Here is a 7,826-nt window from a genome sequence, read left to right as displayed (position 1 = left end):
AAGTACAAATGACAAGGACACACAATTCCCTAAACTCTACTCAATAATGCAATAAAAATACGTAGCACTAACAAAAGATGAATGGGTGACATATACCCTCAAAGCAAATTAAACAGACTTGCACACATACAGAGCAACGACTGAAAGTGTAAATATATATGTTTTTCTTTAGATGGAAGTAGAAAATCAAAGTTTTAAATGAGAAAACTGGTTTTGCTGCCCTGACCTCCAGAGGCCAGGTCAATCTTAAAGCAACAACAGCAGAGGCACGGTCACCTTAGGGACTAATTCTCGACCTTGAGATGACCATGGAGGTAAGCCTCTGAATATCTCAAGGGACTGAGAAACATACTGTGGGGTTATCAGCTCTCCAATATAACTCGATGCAAGGCTCAGTAGAGCTTTAAAAGTTATCAATAGAATCTGTTCATCATTTCCAAAGGCAGGGTTGGGACCCTAAAGGGACGAAAAGGATTGGTAAATCAGATGTTGTGTCTTTGTTCACAGCTGAAATCCTGAGAGTAACATTTGGAACAAGCTACTGATGGAAAATATATGTTCTACTAATGCGCAGGGAATGTGACATACAGTAGTGAAACCCCATAGTTGGCTGTTTCAACAAAAAATAAAATACTGATTTTATTTTATACTCGCCCATCCCAGTACTAAAAGGTAGACGGACAACATAAAAGAACGTCCTTAGGAAAGTCAAAGAGAAGTGGTAATATAACACTCAATAGGTGGCCAGAAACCTGGCTTCAAAAAATGTTCCACTGTATCTCTTAGATGTGTAACCAGGAAATTATTTGTTGTCATGTTAGCCTTAAAGGGACAGCTCTCCAAAATATGAGCCTGTTGAGATGGTCCAGCATCAGATAGAGATGCCTCCCGGACACCTCCCTTTAGAGGTTTTCCAGACACATTGATTTTGGAGGAGACTTCATGCTGGAGGGATTACATGTCCCATCTGGTCTGGAAACACCTTGGGATCCCTCAGGAGGAGCTGGAGGACGTTGCTGGGGACGTTGCTGGGGACGTTGCTGGGGAGAAGGAGGTTTGGGCTTCCTTGGTTTGCCTGCTGCCAACGCTACAGAAGATCATAGATGAAACAACAAGTCCTCCAACTCAGACGACCAAATAGGTATCATATATCATATATATGATATGTATAAATATATACATTATCAGCTATATTATTTCACACATTGTAGTTCTATAGAACTACAATATGTGAAATATTATAGCAATATCCTGTACAATTATGTGAAAACATGAATAAAACTACACATCTTCAGATGTTATACATACATAAATGTCCTACACTAATAATACAAACGTATTATGGCATTGTATGCTGTGTGTTATTTGTAACATCTTCAGAAACTACCTTTCCAACTACTCAGTTGACTGTTACAGGTATTGTTACAGCCGCTGTTACACCTTGTGCTGTTAACTCTGTCTTGTGTGTATATTAGGAATGAGATGAACTCTTAAGCCAGAAGAAATACAATAAAGATGACAGGTATATAAGTTCATGGTACAATGCATAAGCTTCAAATCGAGAGACTGAAACTATATTTTTCTTTACCGTTCTGTTTTAATTTCACGATAAAGTTAATAGCAATATTATGTTTGATATTATTATGTTTTATTAACTAGGCCACTGGTTTTTTAACCCGCATCGCCTAGTGGTTAAAGCACGTTATTGAATTTAGTTGTTGAATACGTTTTATTTGATGAAAACATTTAAATATTAAGAGTAGCCTACATACAAAATAGGGGGAAAGTAGAAGGTCAATGATAGAAATATAGAATAGAAAATATCAAGAAGATACTGTAGTGATCTCTCCAATAAAACAGCTAGTGGAGGACGTCCAAAGATTTGGATCCGTTCGAGTCCAGTTTTGGAAAGTCTGCCGTGGTTACATTCCATTAGGCTTGTTTGAGACGCGTTGCGGCTCGCCTCAAAAGTAGACGAGAGTAGCCGATCGCAGCCGGGGGAGGTCTCAAAAAGCTCGCCTGAAGTCGGACAGCTCCGAGTCAGCTTCTTCTTCTTCATCTTCTTCTTCGCCTTCTTCTTCTTCTTCTCTCGGTTATTTGGCGGATTGCAAACAACTTTAAGGTGCATACCGCCACCTCCCGAGTCGGCTTCACTCGGTTTGCATTTATAAAGAATGCACACATGTGTTTAATCGTTAATGTCAGATATGTACTAAGTAAATACATTTGTTCCTGCTCAAGATTAGATTCAACTTTATTGTTATTGCACATATTACAGGTACTGAGACAACGAAATGCAGTTTAGCTTCTAACCAGGTGCAACAAGCAGTAAAGTGAAAAGTAATGTACACAATAGACAGAATAAAATATAGAATGAATTGAATGATGAATAAACAGTGAGGGGTATGAATACACTAGATATCAGCCTGTGAGCAGTATGAACAGTGTGTATGAATATGCTAAGATATATAAAGTATGAAAACGGTAAGCATTGCAAGTATAGTATAAAATATATAGATATTAATTTAATTATGATAAATATTGTGGAACAATGATGAAAAATGGGAATGGATGTGGCGACGTAAAACTGACACAAAACAACAACAAACTTTTGCCGAGCCAATTGGAGAGTTTCATCACCAGCATGTGGTAAAAACTACCAATGAGCGCTCAGCTCGAGATACCAGCGAGTCGTTTCCCATCAAGCATTTCGCTTCCGCAGCCCGTGGAGAGGAACTGCGCCGCCTCGCCGCGCCTCGCTCTCAAGGCTGCGGGCGTCTTTGTCCCGCGAGATTTCAACGTCTCATGTAGGCGAGCCTACAGAGCAAGTCGGACAAAATGACTAACCATCATGCAACGCACGAGCAAGACGGTGATCGAAATTGCGCAGGTCTCGCTTGTCTCAAACAAGCCTATTCCATTTCAAAGAGCTGTTGACGCTCAGCGTAACCTTGTCGCACTGCCACTCCAACATCCAATCACAGAGCTTGAGGACTAATCACGGGGTTTGTAAAGCAAAGCGGATGTTGTAGTCCCAAACAATAGCTGAGGATTCTGGGTAGTGTAGTGTCTTCGGAAACTCTAGTGTCTAAACTCCGAAAAAACTATTTGTTTCTCCGAATCGAAGGTTAAAAACACAAAAGCATTGTACACAATTTAAACCAATCAATATTGTGGAATTAGCAAGGATAAACTGATGTTTTTTAGTGGGTGAGTAATGCAGATATCACTGTGTAATCATTTGACAGTGAGGGGAATACTTCCGGTTTTATTATGAAAACTTCGAGACCGGAAATACTGTTTTCACCCCGTGAGGGTTGACGCCAACTTTACATGGACGCTGCGTAAAGACGTAGTACACGTTCTCCTGGTGAGACCTCAAATCATCTTCGTAATATCTATCAAACTGTAGATCCTACACATCCACTGGACGTATAATCTAAAAGTACAATATACACTTCTCGCTAGTAATCTAATCAAAAAGTATTTTAATGGCCAATCTATTCCACAATTTAGGATTTTCCAGAGGGTTATTTGTGAATAAACGACCCTCCGGAGCGTTTGCAACATAGGGTTTGCAATCAACGGGAGCATGTTGTTTCTTACACGACGACTAGAGGTGCTACACTTTAAAACGTGACTATGGGTCGTAATAAGCTGCTGAACAATCAACCTATTTGATCTTTTTTGTAGGAGGACAGGCTGAGAAGAAAATAGGCTTGTTTGAGACAAGCGAGACCTGCGCAATTGCGATCAACGTCTTGCTCATGCGTTGCATGATGGTTAGTCATTTTGTCCGACTTGCTCTGGAGGCTCGCCTACATGAGACGTTGAAATCTAGCGGGACAAAGACGCCCGCAGCCTTGAGAGCGAGGCGCGGCGAGGCGGCGCAGTTCCTCTCCACGGGCTGCGGAAGCGAAATGCTTGATGGGAAACGACTCGCTGGTATCTCGAGCTGAGCGCTCATTGGTGGTTTTTTCCACGTGCTGGTGATGAAACTCTCCAATTGGCTCGGCAAAAGTTTGTTGTTGTTTTGTATCAGTTTTACGTCGCCACATCCATTCACATTTCTCATCATTGTTCCACAATATTTATCATCATGAAATTAATATCTATATATTTTATACTATACTTGCACTGCTTACCGTTTTCATACTTTATATATCTTAGCATATTCATACACACTGTTCATACTGCTCACAGGCTGCTGTATATATCTAGTGTATTCATAGCCCTCACTGTTTATTCATCATTCAATTCATTCTATATTTTATTCTGTCTATTGTGTACATTACTTTTCACTTCACTGCTTGTTGCACCTGGTTAGAAGCTAAACTGCATTTCGTTGTCTCAGTACCTGTAATATGTGCAATAACAATAAAGTTGAATCTAATCTTGAGCAGGAACAAATGTATTTACTTAGTACATATCTGACATTAACGATTAAACACATGTGTGCATTCTTTATAAATGCAAACCGAGTCAAGCCGACTCCGGAGGTGGCGGTATGCACCTTAAAGTTGTTTGCAATCCGCCAAAAAACCAAGAGAAGAAGAAAAAGAAGACGAAGCCGACTCCGAGCTGTCCGACTTCAGGCGAGCTTTTTGAGACCTCCCCCGGCTGCGATCGGCTACTCTCGTCTACTTTCGAGGCGAGCCGCAACGCGTCTCAAACAAGCCTACTATGTCTGTCAGCCTGTTCTTGTGGGGGGGATTGCCCCATAGTAGTCACAATCTTATGAATACTACCTTAGATTTTGAAGAGACATGTTTCATTGTACATCACCTAAGTGTGAAGTACAGAAGAATCATTGAAAGTAAAGCAATTATCTCATTTGTAAGGATAATTGTCTTTTCATGATGAGTGCTTGAGTAGCTCAAATGGAATTCTGTAAATGTACAAATACTAGTTTGAATTCAGAGCTCATGCTTGCCAAAAGTGTTATCTATGACCTAAAGCTGTTTGGATTTACACCTGCACGTTCATCATACCTTCAAAAGGAAGGTGCAACCTTGTGTTGATAAAACACATGGCTCAGTCGAAGAGGCTCTTTGAGGGATAATGCCAAGAGAATGAGAGGGCAGGGGAAATAATTCATACACACATGAGTGGACTTACTCTTTCCATTACTGAAATGAAACTTTCTTTAATTCTCTTTCTCCTTCAACTCCTCTCAGACCTTTCTGTCCTCAACCATATCTCTCTACTGCTTTACTAAAAAAACACATTTATACTTTATCTCTGTCCTTTTTACTTACTCTCCCTGTCACAGTTCCCTCTCCTTCTTTCCTCCCCCTCTCATCTCTCATCTGTGTCCATCTAATGCCTTTCCAATCAGAGCAGCACCATCAGCATACTGAGAGGGTTTCACAGAGACAGGAGGGAGACGCAGAAGACACACGAAGGCAGAGGACAGCCGGAGTCTGGTTGCTAATTCATTAAAAAAACGTGTGCTAACGGGCGAGAGAGGAGACAAACAATAAATGGATTCACTAAAATACATTTCTCTGCCCTCCGAGACATTTGAACCCTAAATTGAGTTAAAAAATTGGTAAGGGATTGAGGTGATTCAGATATGATGTTTTAAGTAAAAATGTAATATATTAGGAAATACACTTGGTACATGGACTACATTTATAAAGCTCGTTTTAATGCAAGGTATAGTGGCCAGGAGCAAATTGGGATTCAGTATCTTACTCAAAGACACTTTGTTAACAGGAGAAGCAGGGGACCAAACTGCCATCACTGCAATACATTTCCGCAACTAACTCCACCTCCTGCCTCAGCCACACTATGCTGATCTGCTGTCTTGTCATGGGGTATGTATGGAGCCAGAGCCAGGAGTGTAGTAACTTAGCTTAGCGTAAAAACTGAAAGTAAGGGGAAACAGTTGGCTTGGCTCTGCCAAAACTCCAGAGAACCCACCTCTGCACTTCTAATGCTGACTTATGAACACATTGTATATTGTTGGTTTAATCAGTACACAAACAATTATGTAAAAACAACAATTTGTGGTTTTAGAGAGAGCTACATGCCATCATAACCTGAGGTATCTTCTCAGGGGCATGGCCTGTGAATATCAACTGCTGTCAAGAAAAAGTTAAAAAACACTCCCCTAAAAGCACAAATGATGCTTCTCAAAGAGCCAGGCTAGCTTTTTCCATTTCCATCCAGTTATTTTGCGAAGCTAGGCTAATTATGTCACAACAATAGCTCCATACTTAAAGAAATAGGACTTTCAAATGTTTAGAAATATGTATATCGGAAGATCTACACCGTTGTCATGGGGAGCATTATTCTCCTCTAAATATAATAAAGAAGGTTTAAAAGCCTTTTTTTCAACGATGAAATATTTATTTTATTAAAGTCCCTGACTTTCTGTTCCTGCCTTGCAGCCTATATAAAATGTAACGATACGTTTTCAGTGGTGACTTCCTAGTGCAGTTTAAAGATGTTCAAAAACGTCTCAGCTTCCAGCATGACTGCGTGCTTGACAATGTTAGCTTCCTCCACATTGTGAAATCTTCCCTTTTCAATACAGCAGAGTTAAAATTGTAAAGAACGAAAATCTGTAAGGAATGAGTAACCAAACTGTGGCCCGTGTCATGCTGTCTCGCCTCAGCGGATGGTAATGAAAAATACGCCCTGCATCGTAATCACCAGTGACCCTCATGCTAAGGCCTGATTGGCTCTTCTCTGGCCCCCTGGGTGTCCTCTGAGCGAGGTCCTGACCGACCACTAGCTCGGACCTGATGAGAATATTCATGACCTTGTACATTTGCGAAGCTGGGAGGCATGCATTGATTTCTCTAAAATAACCCAGGGTCTGATGAATGGGATAGGAAGTAAATCCTCTGTGTATGTGTGAGTTGTTTTTATTATTCCTGATTAACTGACTTGCATTTGTTCAACCTGCTAATACTGTAACGCTTATTGAGCTGTATTGAGTTCAGGTATGAGGTGTGAGGTGACCACAATAACATTCAAAGCATTGTGATACCCGTTTACACGCTGCTGGAGTGTGTAAACCAGGGGTGGGGAACCTTTTTCTTCTCAAGGGCCATTTACATTTTTACAACATCCTCCGAGGGCCGTACAAATTATTGAACTCAACGTCTGCTTAAAAAACTAAAATCACAGCCCATTCATTTCGCCTTTCTTTCATGCTGTGCAAAGAAAAAGCAACTTCTAAATCCAGATATTTGACCATGACCCGCGCATGCATGCACCGTGGCATGACCACCAAAACAGAAGTATATGGACACAAGGTGTGTGCAAATGTATTTAGTTTCATATACATGTGGACATGATTTAAGTGTGTGGGGGGGGGGGGGGGGGGATCTAACCTTATCTAAGGGCGTTTGGGGGCATGTACCACCAGGAAGATTTTTTTTAAATGTTGAAGTTAATAGCATCAATCTGGTGCACTTTGAGAGTAACATTAGTAGATCTATGGATACATCTCTCAACACCCATATGAAACAGAACTGTAAGCAGATTTTTTTCTTTATGGATATTTTACAAATCACTCCCCTTTTAAACTGTATTTTTGTTTATTAATAATAACTTTTTTTTACTGTCATATTAGTATTTTATTCCTGTTTAATTTATTCTCTTCTTTTTTTATAACTATAATGATCATATAAAGATGTGCCTTTACCTCACTGGTTGGAGAAAAAGCTTCTTATATTCGTTAGCATAGCTAGCTAACCAGATGCTAATAACAACAAAGTTATTGACTGTATGATCAGAATGACAGATGGACAGATCGCCACTGGGCTAACAACTAAAGACACAGCCACGCAAAAACTGCGGCATGTGTACAG

This window comes from Gymnodraco acuticeps, unplaced genomic scaffold (genome assembly GCF_902827175.1).
Source record: "Gymnodraco acuticeps unplaced genomic scaffold, fGymAcu1.1, whole genome shotgun sequence".
NCBI classification, from domain to species: Eukaryota; Metazoa; Chordata; class Actinopteri; order Perciformes; family Bathydraconidae; genus Gymnodraco; species Gymnodraco acuticeps.
Note: the sequence above shows the minus strand (reverse complement) of the source record.